General features: G+C 38.4%; 1 pseudogene; it reads right to left on the minus strand.

The window, feature by feature from the left end:
- Window positions 1–9,880: 9,880 nt before the first annotated feature.
- Window positions 9,881–13,650, minus strand: LOC112300604 (pumilio homolog 3-like; annotated as a pseudogene).
- Between the last annotated feature and the right edge of the window lie 1,006 nt (window positions 13,651–14,656).

Raw genomic sequence — 14,656 nt, forward strand, 5'->3', positions numbered from 1 at the left:
TTCTCCTGGTCACTGCTTATTTCTCTCACCACATTCTCCCCTGTTATTCCACTCCAGCCACATCAACTATATTTACATGTTTTAAAAATATGCCAAGCTTATTCCTGTCTCAAGGGCTTTTGCATTCTGTCTGGAAGACTCATACCCGAGATCTTTAGAGGGCTTGCTCTTTTACTTCATTAAATTCCTAGTTTGAATGTCAACTCCTAAGTAATAGATCGCCCTTTCAAATAATTCTTCACACTGTCTATTCTATTACATGGTTTTCTTTTTCTTCTGAGCACTTACAGCTATCTGAAGTTACATTTTTGTCTGTTTATTTTCTACTTTTTTAGTCCTTCACTAGAAACTAAGTTGTCTTACTCACCGTTGTATCTCCTGCATCTAGAACAATAAATACATGGCACACAGTGAATACTGTGTAAATGAGTGAAAGATTCCAGCAGACAGATCAGGTGTCTGACCTAATCAAAATTAGTTGCGTAGGTTGCTGACCTGGGCCACATTAAACCAAAGAGCTTTTTAAAAATAAGAAGTACTAGTATAAACTAATTCATGCCATCTTTTTCCAATGCTTATTAGTCTTTGGGATGTAGAAATTTTCAACGATTCCTGCTATCCACTAATTTGCCTCTTTCTGTCAGTGGTTACTAGCCATTAGTTTCTTCTGCCCAGCTTCCATCTAACTTGCCTTACAAGAGCTTGCTTTTAAACCAGAAATTTTCTTTGCTTGCTTTGCCATCTCCTTGCTTGGCTTTTCTTTCTTTAACAAGCACAACAGCATGCTGCTGCATCTTCAAAGAGTAAATTAATTCCGTCCGCAAAGGGGTCAAGTGCTAGAAAGTGCATAGCCATGCAGTTTGCATGGCAGGATACAGAAGATATGATGCTAATAAGATTCTAAGATGAGAACAGCAGACTGTCTCTGGAGATTCAGATGAAGGGGTCTGTAAATTTTAAAAGAAATGGTCTCCGAAAACTAATGATGTCTGCTTTCCAATTCATTAATAATGTGGAGTGGGGAGATGGGAGTGAGATCCAGGCCATGCTTTGAAATATCAAAATGTAACGAGGAAGAAAACAGTAAGAGTGATCTCAATGGGGTCATAAAGCTGAGAGAAAGAGGCAAAGTGTAAGAAGATGTGGTGCTGCTATATGGAGGGGAGGGAATCAGTCCACCCCATGTGTGTATATATATGTGCATATAGTACTTTTATCTATATATAAGTAGATAAAAAGTTTTCTGTTAGGAAAAAAAACACTGCAACATTGATAAGGCTTTTGCAATTTTCATATTTAGGGTGACGCAGAGAATATTTCAAGTATTATAAAAACACATCTAAGCCGTCTGCCTCTCCATATTTACAAACGCTGCCCTTCACCTCTTTACATTGCATACAAGGAACTGAGAAACACAAACCTCAACCTTGTTTGCAGCTAACAGAGGAAGAAAAAAACCCTCAGGCAAAGCCTAATGAACCAAGAGCAATTCTGAGCTCTCCTCTGTAATATCTGCCGAGGCAGTGTCTTTCCAAGGGCTGCCTGGACATATCGTGTGACCTTGCTGCTTTACATCATTAAAATTTCCCATTACTGGAATGGTGTTTGCATGGAGGAGCCATTGTGCAGATATTATGGCTGAGTTTCTCCCTGCTGCATTTGGAGTTTGTGCTAATAGAAAATGCCTCTCTGCTTGAACAGTTCTCTCGAGCTGGGAGGTATGCAGCAGCGGGAGAGTTTAGCTTTGGCTTTTATTTTGACAAAGCTATTACATTTTGCAGATTGAGGTTATGGTCTTTTCTGCTATCTCTGTATTTCATCTGCATGATATTTTCTGATCTCCCTTTTAAACCCCCATTAGTTACGATTGAGGCTCTGGGGTAGCAGCCTGCCTTGGAGCCGTGATATTGTCAGCTTTCCCTACAAGCCACTAAATAGACTGACTGATTCAGTAGTGTTCAGTCATGTGGAACTTTCCAACGCTGCTAGCCTCAGAAAGGAGACAGTTGTTTGCCAGATGGACACTTGCATGTGTACTGCAACCTCCAAGGGGCCAACAATCTCAAAAGCAAAAGTGCAGCTTCATTCTCCAGGACCATAATCTCTATTGGCCACGAGCTTATTCTGAGCTTCTGCTTCCTTCTTCAGCAGATGGCCTGCTGCACCATGAAATTGTGGAGGCTGTGGCATTTCCAAACCCCAGGCCCACCCTCAGCCTTATAAGAAGGTGCTATTCTTGTTATATTCTTCCTAACTTTATTTCATCCACAGTGAGTTACATATTCATGCAACCCTACTCTTACGATTTTAGCAGAAAGTTTTACAATGAAAGCTTTTACCTAAGAGGTGAAAATATTTCTAAGTACTGGTTATAAGGCAATAAACTGTTTAGAACCAACTGAAAAGGAGAGATTCCTTGGCCAGCGCTCCAAAGTGGCTAAGCAAACCATTGCCAATTGAGAGATTTCGAACCCAAAGCTAGTGCTTTAAATTTCAAAAGCAAGGTAGTGTGACCATTTCTTTCTCCGAGGCTTTCCTATTTTAGGTAAGCACCGTGATTTCCTCCCCATATAGTCTCTGAGGCTGAGACTGTAGCACAGCCATGTGCCTCAAGCACTTCACTTTGTCCACCTTCTCCTAATGTGTGGGATGGGGCAGTCCAGAGTGGGGAGTGTCATGTCGTGGAGAAGGGGTTGTAGAGGCGAGGAATTTATTTCCTCAGGAAATCTCATTAGTGATGCAATGCCTCTTTTCATTGAGGATTCTGCTCCTGGGCTTTGTTTTCAACTGAGTAACCGAGCCAGAAAGCTGTCTGGTGACTCACAGAAGGTCACACTGAGAGTCGGGGCCCTGACCAGAGCATGCTGCCTACCTGTGATTGATGTGTATTAAAGCTGTCTTGAGCCACTCATAAACACAGCAAGAATCCTGTTCTCTCTTCGTCAGTGCTCTTGACCAAAACTTGATTTACTGTTCTGAAATCAGCTGCTCTTTCAGTCCTCTACAATAGCTTCTTTAATAGCTTGTCGTACAGTTGATGACAATTTGGAAAAGCTCACATATTCAATATATTTTTTAAATTGACTCTGCGCTATTCCAGGTACCAAGGCTTTATAAACAGTCTAATTGTTCCCTGAGTGTTTGCTGACCTAAAGAAAAGTGCTGATGAATCAGACCCTCCTTTTCTACCTATGAGGGTATTGAGATGTGTATTCAATATCATAGCAAATCACTGCTGAAAATTGGTTCCATGGCCCTGAGGCTACTTACCTCAAAAGGTGAAATAGCAGAAGTACCTGCTAGAGAACACTGCCTAGCTCTGCTGTTTCTTGATGAGATTGCTTTAAAGTTTGTATAGAAGGGATTGAAATTGGATCTGAGTGTTAGAAGTGACAGTTCTTGTTTTGGTAAAGAAACATCATCATCATCGTCTGAGCCCACTGAGTATGTTTGTCGGTTTGATACATACGACCGTGTGATAACGAAGTTTAAGACTGATGTCAATATGACTGAGAGATTATAGTTGTATAATATTAGCCGACATGTGTGCACAAAATATATGACTTAACTGAAACACAGCAACAATTAAAAACAAATCTCTATTTCTGATCAACTTAATTGTTAGTTTTTGATGGCATGGGCAAGTCGAACTGCTCCCTGACTTCCCATAGCTACTTCCATATTTGTATTTAGGAATGCCTGCTGGGGTGGTCTTCAGAATACCTAACAACTCACTTGATTGGCACAGTGACCATTCAGAATGGATTTACCACTCACACAATGAATATTGATGTCTCTGTACTGTAACATCTAAGGAACATCAGCGCTGCTCTTTATTCCTCTCCATTTGTACAAATTCTACCTATCCTTCAAGGTGTGGTTTAAGTTACTCTTTATGAAGCCTTTCTTGTTCTCTATGGTTCTATTTCTTGATTCTGAATTTCTACACTACTTTAGCACTCCACCACTCCCAACTGTCCCTATATCATGTGCTATCTTCTATTGTTATTCTCTTTTTCAATATTCCCCACTGCACAGCATTATGAATGTATACACATTTCAAAATATTTTGAACGTAGAATATTCTGGTGAAAATACCCAGAGATGGTGTTTAAAAGTGCTATATTTGGTGTAGTGGTAATTTGAATTTCTTTTGTGGACTTAAGCTTGGTATCCAAGCAGTCCCTTTTCTGTTAGAAAAGCCACATGAAAAATTACATTTTAGCAAAGAGCTGTAGCATCAAGACACTGTCATCAGTGCCTTTTCCACTGTAGGATTTTTCTCATATATTCTGTTTCCCAGATGATGAGACACTTTGCTCCACTCTTTTTAACTTGGAGAACTGTGGATGAGATCTGCTGTAGCAAAGGAAGAATTCAGTTTTTACCAGAACCTATAGAGAGTTGTGTATGATTCTGTATATATTTAGTCACAGTTTCAGATTTAAGTAGCATAGATCATTTCTCTTCAGAACAGAAAAAAATTACATATTCAGATAAATTTATGGAAAGTTCCCAAGCTTTTTGTTGAACGTTTCATTTATTATTTGGAAATGGGAGCATTTTTTTTTTCCCTCACAGAAATGATATCAAGAGAGGAAGGTTTCAGGCTAGCCCTACAGTGACTCATTATCATCGCTTCCCACAAAGAAGGGGGCCTGGGCTATGCCAAGAGGGTCTTAAGAAAGAAAGGTAGAAATGGATTCTTTGAGAAAAGCTGTGGGGAAGGCATCTCCAAGACATAGGCTGTCATCCCAGGTGATAGCTAATGTATTTATGTTACAAAGCTAGAGTTGGGTGTAAGTGGTCTTATAAAGCAAGTGTGAATAAGTGGGAAATTACCAGTTGCTTCCTGAACACAACTAGTATAAGCCATGTAGGACAGTAAAACAACATTAGAACAAAATTAGAAGAGCTAGTTCTAGTCCTGGCTCTGCTACAACCTCTGTGGTTGAACCTGAGCACGTCATTCCATCTCTCTGGGCCTGTTAACTCACCTATGAAAGAAGGGCTTCACTTTCCAAGGCTTCTTTCAGCTAGAGCAAATCATGACAATCATCTTTCCTACAATGCCATCTCTGCCCAGATCCCTACTCTGCCCTCTTCATGCTGCCTCTGTACCTTGTATTTATTTAATTCTGCTGAATCTAGCCACGCCTTTTACTCAACCCATGTCCCCTCACCTCCCTTCCCCGTAGGCTAGCAATAATAAAACAGAGGAGAAAACCACTTATGCACCTACTGGTTGTCACAGACCATATTCTATTTAATGTAAATATGTCCATGCTTATTCTCTCTCTCAATCTGAAAGCTGCTTGAGTACAAAGACTGTGCCTTTTTTGTTTATTTCTATAATAAATTTTAAGCACCTGATGAATTTGGAAAATATTTAATAAAGACAACAATGTGCACATGTTGAATTAAAAAGTAGTATCCCCTCACAGTTACTTTTTTTGTTATTTTCCAAAGAAAAGGAACAATGATGCCTTGCTAAAATCATGGAAATCAATGAGGCATTTGATAAGAAAACTGAGATTTGGGGAAAAGAAGATAAAAGTAGGCTAGTTGGCTTATTTACACTTGATTTCTGCATGGCATTCTTCCAGACCAAAAAAAAAAAAAACAGGCTTACCTATTGGGACACCTCAACTCGAATTTTGATTAACACCCACATGCTGCATTTGGGGATTACAAAGGGTATAAGGAAACTTTTATGAGGGGTGGCAGGGTGGTTGAAATATTTGGTACTTTGATTCTAGAAGCAGCTACACAACTTTGCTAAAATTCACAGAACTGTATACCTGAAAAAGAATAAATTTTATTTAATGTAAGTTATGTTTTAATAAACCTGACATAATGTTAAAAGATTATAAAAGACACCTATATCTATACTAAAAACAAAGATAACAAATTAAAATGGTCTGTAGACTTATTCATTCACTTGTTTTAAACTTACAAGAGCACACTTCAAAAATAAGAAATAATACTTTAAAAATTAAACAAATTGACTCAGGAAAAAGTAGTACCCCTTTTTATAGTCTTTTGATATTTCTGAATGAATAGTAGAATATTGCTGCTTGTGCACATACTTGTCATTGTCTTCCTTCTACTAATTGGTGAGAAAGAGAGTTGGTGTGTGTTTCTCTGCCCTAGTGAGCAGAAAAAAATTCCTAGTATGCCCCTAGAGACTTTCTCTTACATCTGGGAGACATGGCCATGCCCAGCTTCCGTAATATCTGGAGTACCCAACTATTTTAGCCTCTGTAATTGGCAGTAGGCAAGGGATAAGAAGATGAGGAATGGGTGTTCACTAAACAATGTCTGCAGTAATAACATAAATACACGATGCATTAAGCTGGAAGAAAACTATAAAATAAACCCAATTGGATGGAGAAAGTTAAAAAGTAAAAAGCAAGAAATAATGAAGCAAAAAGCCTAAAAGAACTACTTAATAAAACCATTACCTGGTTCTTTAAAAATCCAACATAATTGTGAAATCTCTGGCAATCCTGATCAAGAAAAAAATAGAAGAAATACAAATAAACCACAGAAGATAGGGAACATAAATATAGACGTGGAATTTTTTTTAAAGTGTAAAAGAAAGCTAAGTCTAAATTAATGCTAAAAAATCTGGAAATCTAAATTTAAAAGATTGATATCCCCCAAAAAATATATCATAAAAATTGGCTCAACAAGATATAGAATAGTATTACAGAAGAAATTTTAAAAGTAGTCAAAGATATATCTCTTAATAAGACTCCAGACCAAATGGTATTATGGGTAAATAATATTAAAACTTGAAGAGATAATTCTTAGGTTGAATAAAGTTTCCAGAATAAAAGCCTCCCAACTAACTCTATATGGCTATCTTAACCTTGATTATAAATCCATACAAATATTAATAAATAACAGAATAAGCCAATTTAATCTATGAAAATATGTTTAAATCCTAAATAAATGAAACCGCACTGTTTTAAAATAAAATAATGTGTTTCTGCCAGATATAAGATTCAAGTTATGGATTGATTAAAATTTATGTCCAGAATGCAAGGATAGTTTGACATTAGGAAACCTATTAACTTAATATATTACAATATCAGATTAAAGGAGAAAACCCATATAATCATCTTAAAAGATGCCAAAAATAGCAGTTTAACACCTATTCCTAATTAAAAGCAATTTAAAAAGTCCTTTTGCAAGATGAGAAATGTAAAAAAACAGTACCTTAATCCAATAAAGGCATAATCAGAAATCTATAATGAACATTAAAATGAAGGTGTTGGCAAAGATGGCTAGCTGTACCCTACTACCAACCAGTCCCCCTTTTCTTCCTTAGAAATACAAACCCTGATTTTTAGCCAGGCTCATCGTTGCCTGGAATAAAAGCTGCACTTCTCAGTTTCCCTGACCACTTGGTATAGCTAAGACTGGCTAAGTCTGACCAATGGATATAAAAAAAAGTATTACCGGTTACTTCAAGGAACTGTCTTTGTTAACAAGGATGAATTTTCAAAGTTCACAATATCAAGTTACAAAGGCTACCCATTATGATACCAACTATGTAAATGTTAAAAACCCATAACATAATAAATATAACTCAGAAATGCACTTAAAAATTATAAAAATATTTAAAATGTGCATAAGAGTAAAACACACCAACATCAGTATGAATGGGAAGAGGAAAGTTTGGTGCTTTAGCTGTATTTATAATATTTTATTTCCTCAAAACTAAAAAAAAACAAAAGCAAAGAGTTCTGAACCAAATTTGGCAGTTAACAGCTATTAAACCTGGATTATATTAAATTAAGGTCATATTATTTTATGTGCTTTCTTATGTTTATAAAATATTGCATAATTTTCAAAAAATTTAGTCTTATAACATAAAGACCAGAATCAAAAGGAAGTCAAAATAAAACAGCAGCACTGTATGTGGAAAGAGGGAGACATCCCAAACACTTTGCTTTGTTCTTCTCAGATTCCAGGATGATTGAGCATACAAGAGCCTCAGGGCTTGGCCTGATTGCCTCCTCCCCAAGTAAATAAGTGCCCTAAAACAAAGGCTGAAAGTAGTCTCTTTGACTTGTCATATCCCAGCGACTGTTCTGATGAGGGAGTCAATTCAGATGTTCTATTACTAGCAATAGATTATTAAATGACTACAATCAGAGTAAACTACCCTCGTGGGTTTATTTATTGCAGGTTATGTGGGATTTTGTTTTGTTGTTTACCGAGTTTATTTAGTAAAGTAGTAAAGTTGAATTAAGATAGTAGAAAATAAAAGCCTATTATTCACAAACAGCAACACAAAACAGAAAACCTAAAAAGAAATATGCAAGACCTACATGGAACAAAATTGTAAAAATTTACTGCAAGTTATTAAAGAAATCTAAACAAATGGAAGATATTCTATCTGTTCTTTAGATAAGAACACTCAATATTTTATCCATATTAATCATCTCCAAATTAATCTATATGCTTAAAAGAAAACCCAATAAAATGGTCTTTGATAAGCTAGTTCTCAGATTCATGTGAAATAGAATTGTTAGGTAGGATAGATAGTAACCCTAACAGAATCTTCAGGAATATTTTCTAAAACACAGTGAGAAAAAGTGATTCATATCAGATATCTAAATATATTATAAAGCTTTAACAATTGAAATGGTGGTATTGACAGGGAAATAGTAGAACAGAATAAAGTCCAGAAACAGATTAATATATATAAAATTTTAATGTAATAAATTTTGTGTTTTAAATCAGAAATAGGGTTTAAAAATAATATACATGTATTTATTTGATATATGTTCATGCCTTAACTGTAACATTCACAAATATAAATCACAAATGGATTAAATACTTAAACACAATGAACAACAAACTTATAAAACTATCAGAAGAGAGACTATAGTAACACATTTCTCTATTTTATGGTGAGGAAGTTCTCCTTAAGCTAAAAACAATGTCCAGAAGTCATAAATAAAGAGTACAGGTTGGATTTCATAAAAATTGAGGCAACTGGGAGAAAATATTTGCAACATGTATAATTGAAATAAAGATTAATGTCAGATAGTATAAAGAGATCATAACATCAGTAAGAAAAATCTCAATTAAACATGAGAAAAAAAATATGAAAAGACAAATATAGAACAAGAACTAAATCAGCCAATATTCATGCAAAAAGATTCTCTATCTCCGTAGTAATCGGGAAGAATGCAATTTGAAAAAAAGAGATTTGCTACTAGATTGGCCATCACTTGGTATTAGAAGTAGCTTGAGGATATGGATAAATCACCTCGTATACCCATTCCCTCTCCTACTTCCTCTTTTGCTCACTCCAGTTCTTCCATACCAACCTCCTTGCTTTTTCTAGTACACACCAGCTATCTGTCTACCTCAGTTACTTTCACTTGCTGTTCCCTCCAAATATCATTTCCCTCAGATATCTATGTAGCTTACTCCAGAATTTCCTTCAGTTTTCCTCAAAGATTACCATTTTAGCAAGGTACCACCTAATTTAAATGTGCAACCAGCCCCTATCACTCCTTATGTTTTGACCTGCTTTATTTTCTTCTATATGTTAGGTGCTTGGTAAGTAAGTAGGTAAGTAAGTAGCCACTGCATAAACCTTTTTTGAGTTAATAAAAAAATATGCCACTGGAAATAATGTAAATTAGCACAAATTTTAGACCATTTTGCATTTAATTAAATACTAAAATATATAAAATATTGGTACTCACTGACCCCATATCTATTTTTTAAGAGCAATTTTAGAAAGCACTTTATAAATAAATTCTTATACAAAGAAGAAACACACATACAGGGCACACAAATTACCAGTAAGGTGGACCCCCCTAGCCCTTCTTTTCCACAGTGGGAAAACAGATCAGAAGAGAAAACATGATTCCATCTTGTTCATTGTTTCCATCTGTACTGACAGTTTTTCAAGTAGCACTTCTATTCCTTTGCTGGTGTTTCTGGTTTTTTCCAATGTGGAATCAGGCTTTTCAGTCCAGCTTTGACTTAATTTGCAACTCCTTGATCAGAGAACTCTGGAGGAGGGTAGAAAGAATAATGGCACCTCGATTCACACTAGTCCAGGACTTTAGGTTCTTTATACCAATATGTTCTACAGGTGGTTTTGCAAAGCAACCTTCTCTTTCATTTTCTTTCATCTTTTTATCTCACTCTATTAAGCACTTCAGAACAATATATCCTGAAGGATGTTCTGCAATGTGAAGCTCTCCATCTTTGCCACCAGGATGTAATTCTACTGCCAAGCTGGCGATGGCATTCACGGCAGGCTGAATGTCTCCAACGACAGCTCCCAGAATGTCAGGCACCATCACACATGCAGACTTATCTAGCACCACATCTTGGGCGTTATCTTGCAGGTAGCTTAACAAAGCAGGAGAGATGGATTCTAGGAGCTCTCAGCATCAGATCTCTTCCTTACCGTGTGTGTTTCCATCTCCTTTCTGCAGAACTTCAGTGATATCTCATACTGTATGTGCAGGATCTCTGGGGCTTAATAGGTACAAACATATTCCCTATTTGTCATGTACTGTGTTAGGCAAGGAACTAATAATTTCTGATAAAATATGATTATCTACTTCACAACTTAGTAGCATCAGTACAATCAAATGCCACCAATAAAACCAAATGCGAAGAACCAAGATGGCGGCGTAGGTAGATGGGCACTGGGGCAGAGAGGACTCGAGTGGCCATGAAGGGACCGAGACTGGCGGAGTGTGGGAGGAACGGGGCGGGCAGTCTGACCACTAGCAGACCCTGCAGCCCCACATTTGCACAGATAAACCGAGAGGGCCGGACTCAGAGTGGCGGAGAACAGGTCAGGCAGAGCGGCGGGTAGCACCCCACGGCCCCACACTCGCGCACAGATAAACCCCCACGAACGACGAAGAGCAAAGCAGACCTCGCAACCCAGGGCTCCAGCACGGGGAAATAAAGCCTCAGACTTCTGATTGAAAATGCCCGTGGGGGTTGGGGCGGCAGCAGGAGAGACACCCAGCCTCACAGGAGAGGTCGTTGGAGAAACCCACAGGGGCCTAGAGCGTGAACAAGCCCACCCACTCGGGAACCAGCACCAGAGGGGCCCAATTTGATTGTGGGTAGCAGAGGAAGTGACTGAAATCCGGTGGAGAGGGGAGTGGGCGCCATTGCTCCCTCTCGGCCCCTCCCCCACATACAGCGTCACAGCGCAGCGACCAGCGTTACCCCGCCCCGGTGAACACCTAAGGCTCCGCCCCTTTAAGTAACAGACACGCCAAGACAAAAAAAAAAAAATTGGCCCAAATGACAGAACACTTCAAAGCTCCAGAAAAACTACAACTAAGTGAGGAAGAGATAGCCAATCTATCAGATGCACAGTTCAAAACACTGGTTATTAAGACGCTCACAGAATTGTTTGAATTTGGTCGAAAACTAGATGAAAAAATGAAGCCCATGCTAAGAGAAACAAAGGAAAATGTACAGGGAACCAATAGTGAGGCGAAGGAAACTGGGACTCAAATCAAGGGTGTGGACCAGAAGGAAAAAAGAAACATGCAACCAGAAAAGAATGAAGAAACGAGAATTGGAAAAATGAGGAGAGGCTTAGGAACCTCCAGGACATCTTGAAACGTTCCAACATCCGAATTATAGGGGTGCCAGAAGGAGAAGAGGAAGAACAAAAAATTGAAAACTTATTTGAGCAAATAATGAAGGAGAACTTCCCCAGTCTGGCAAAGGAAAGAGACTTCCAGGAAGTCCAGGAAGCTCAGAGAGTCCCAAAGAAGCTGGACCCAAGGAGGAACACACCAAGGCACATCATCATTACATTAGCCAAGATGAAGCAGAAGGAGAGAATCTTAGAAGCAGCAAGAGAAAAGGACACAGTTACCTACAAAGGGGTTCCCATAAGACTGTCAGCTGATTTCTCAAAAGAAACCTTGCAGACAAGAAGGGGCTGGCAAGAAGTATTCCAAGTCATGAAAGGCAAGGACCTACATCCAAGATTACTGTATCCAGCAAAGCTATCATTGAGAATGGAAGGGAAGATAAAGTGCTTCTCAGATAAGGTCAAGTTAAAGGAGTTCATCATCACCAAGCCATTATTATATGAAATGTTAAAGGGATTTATCTAAGAAAAAGATAAAAAATATGAACAGTAAAAATGACAGCAAACTCACAGTTATTAACAACCACACCTAAAACCAAAACAAAAGCACACTAAGCAAACAACTAGAACAGGAACAGAACCACAGAAATGGAGATCACATGGAGGGTTATCAATAGGGGAGTGGGAGGGGGAGGTGGGGGGAAGGTACAGAGAATAAGTAGCATAGATGATAGGTGGAAAATAGACAGGGGGAGGGTAAGAATAGTGTAGGAAATGTAGAAGCCAAAGAACTTATAAGTATGACCCATGGACATGAACTATAGGGGGGAATGTGGGAGGGAGGGTGTGGGCAGGATGGAGTTGAGTAAAGGGGCGGAAATGGGACAACTGTAATAGCATAATCAATAAATATATCCAAAAAAACCAAATGTGAGTATTGGTGATTAGCCACCTTTTCAACATAAGTCTTAATTGTTTTCACAATCACTTTTCTGTTCTTGGGCATGCCATGCCTCAGGGAGTGCATGGCCATTCTGGTGCCATGGTGTGCGTGCCAGGTATGCCACCACTTCACAGATGGCTTCAATCATTTCTGATCTTAGCTTTGGGGTGCATAGGTTAAAAAAAAAGTCCAAGAATACTTTATGCACCATTGAATGCTTAATCACAGCTTCCTTTTGGGTCATTGAAGTTAGAATCTGTTTCATTTTATCTGTGATAAGCTCCAGCTTTTCTGGCTGTACCTCTAATACTTTGTCCAGAGTTGGGTGATCTGCTCACTTGTGTAGCTGAAATGCGCTCCCATTGAGCTCCTTTGTCAACATGCTTCTGCTCCAAAATGGCTTTGTCATTGTATGCATACTCCACAATGGCCAATGCTTCCTCATGTCGGAGCATCTTCCTCACACGGCCTTTAAAACTTCTTATCATCTCTGCAATCTATGGTTTACTCCCATACATGAGAAAATTTTTAACATTTAGCTGTAATTAAATCATCTCACAGCTCTTCAAAAGCCTGTTTTCTCTGTTCTTCTTTGCCATACTCAATGTAACACTGGATCACACGAGGTGAATCATGTGCAAATGCATTAGTTTTAACTTTTTCTTGAATCAACTTCATTCTTTTTTATTTGTCACTGTCTTTTTTTATGATCTCCCAAATTTGCTTTGCCCTAACAACAATGTCATAGTTGGTTCTATCACTGAGTTGTCTGCTTTGCTTCAGTTCTTTCTTCTTTTTGAAATCATCACATTTGAGTTTCTTGGATGCTGATTCATCACTTTTACTGTCTGGCTGGAATTTTTTCTTGTTGAATGTATTTGTCCACCGGAATTTGTTCTTTGGTATTTTATCCCCTTGCTGCTTATTCTTGAATTACTTCACACCTTTTCTCCCTTGTTTTATGGCACTTTTCTGAAAGTTCTTGGATGTGATTTTAGGCCCACCTTCCTTAACCACTTGTCTTGGGAATGTCTTTGAAGAGCCTATCATTGTTTTTATAAAAATCTGGGGGTTTTTTTCCTTGGAATTTCATTGTACCTTTTCCTGTGAATTGTTTTTTGGTTTGACTTCCATCATAGTAACTTTCTGACATTTTCTTGCCTGCTCCATTAAGTCCTTCAGTAAGTCTTCTTCAATCCCCTTTTAAAACGCCACTAACTCTCCAACTTTTATCTCCGCTATAACGACCTTAATCCAAACTATCATCAATAATTTCCAATTATGTAATCAATAATACAAATTATAAACATTCTCTGTAGACAACCAGAGCCTATCAAGTTTCTCCCTTGCTTATAAGCCTTCAGTGTTTTCTAGAAATGGGAATGTATTCCCATTGTAGAGAAAATCTAAGCTCCTCTACTGTGGCCCTACACCTCTAATCTTATCTTGCATTGCTGTTCTCCCAGCTCACTACATTGGCTCCTTTTCTGTATCTCCCACTTCAGGAACTTAGCTCAAATTACTGCTTCTGCTTAACGTAGTTCTCCCTGGGCTTCCAGATTTCAGGGTTGCCTCTCATCATGCTTTAGATCAGCTTAAAGATCACTCCTTCAGATTCCCCTGTCCTCCATCTCACTCCCAAGTAAGTATCCCTCCCAGGGCTCAGAACTTGCAACTGTACACCCAGGTTGTAAACTTGGCACCTGGCACTGATTGTGTGCAAAGTGGACGTTTTTCAAACATATGACAAAAATGAGATGAATGCAACTAGTGCCAGCCAGTTTGGAGGGTGAAGGTAGATAGTCAGGCTAGTCCAGGATTCTCAGGAAAAGGTGGTAGAAAGGAGTTGTAAACCCACCCTAGTCACCAGGCTCCCATCAATTTCCAAACTCCCAGAATAGACAAGACCACAAGATTGCCCAGCGAGTGACAGGTGTGAACACTCTGGTACCTGGAGACTCTCCCACTCAGCACCAGGCATGGGGCAAATTCCTACCAGGAACAGTCACCAAGCCCACCACACTCATCACACACAAGTGTCTAGTATCTGTTCTTAATAAATATATTTGTGCACAAAGACATGTACAAGAATGAGCAGG

The sequence above is a fragment of the Desmodus rotundus genome, chromosome 12, assembly GCF_022682495.2.
Source record: "Desmodus rotundus isolate HL8 chromosome 12, HLdesRot8A.1, whole genome shotgun sequence".
Classification (NCBI taxonomy): Eukaryota; Metazoa; Chordata; class Mammalia; order Chiroptera; family Phyllostomidae; genus Desmodus; species Desmodus rotundus.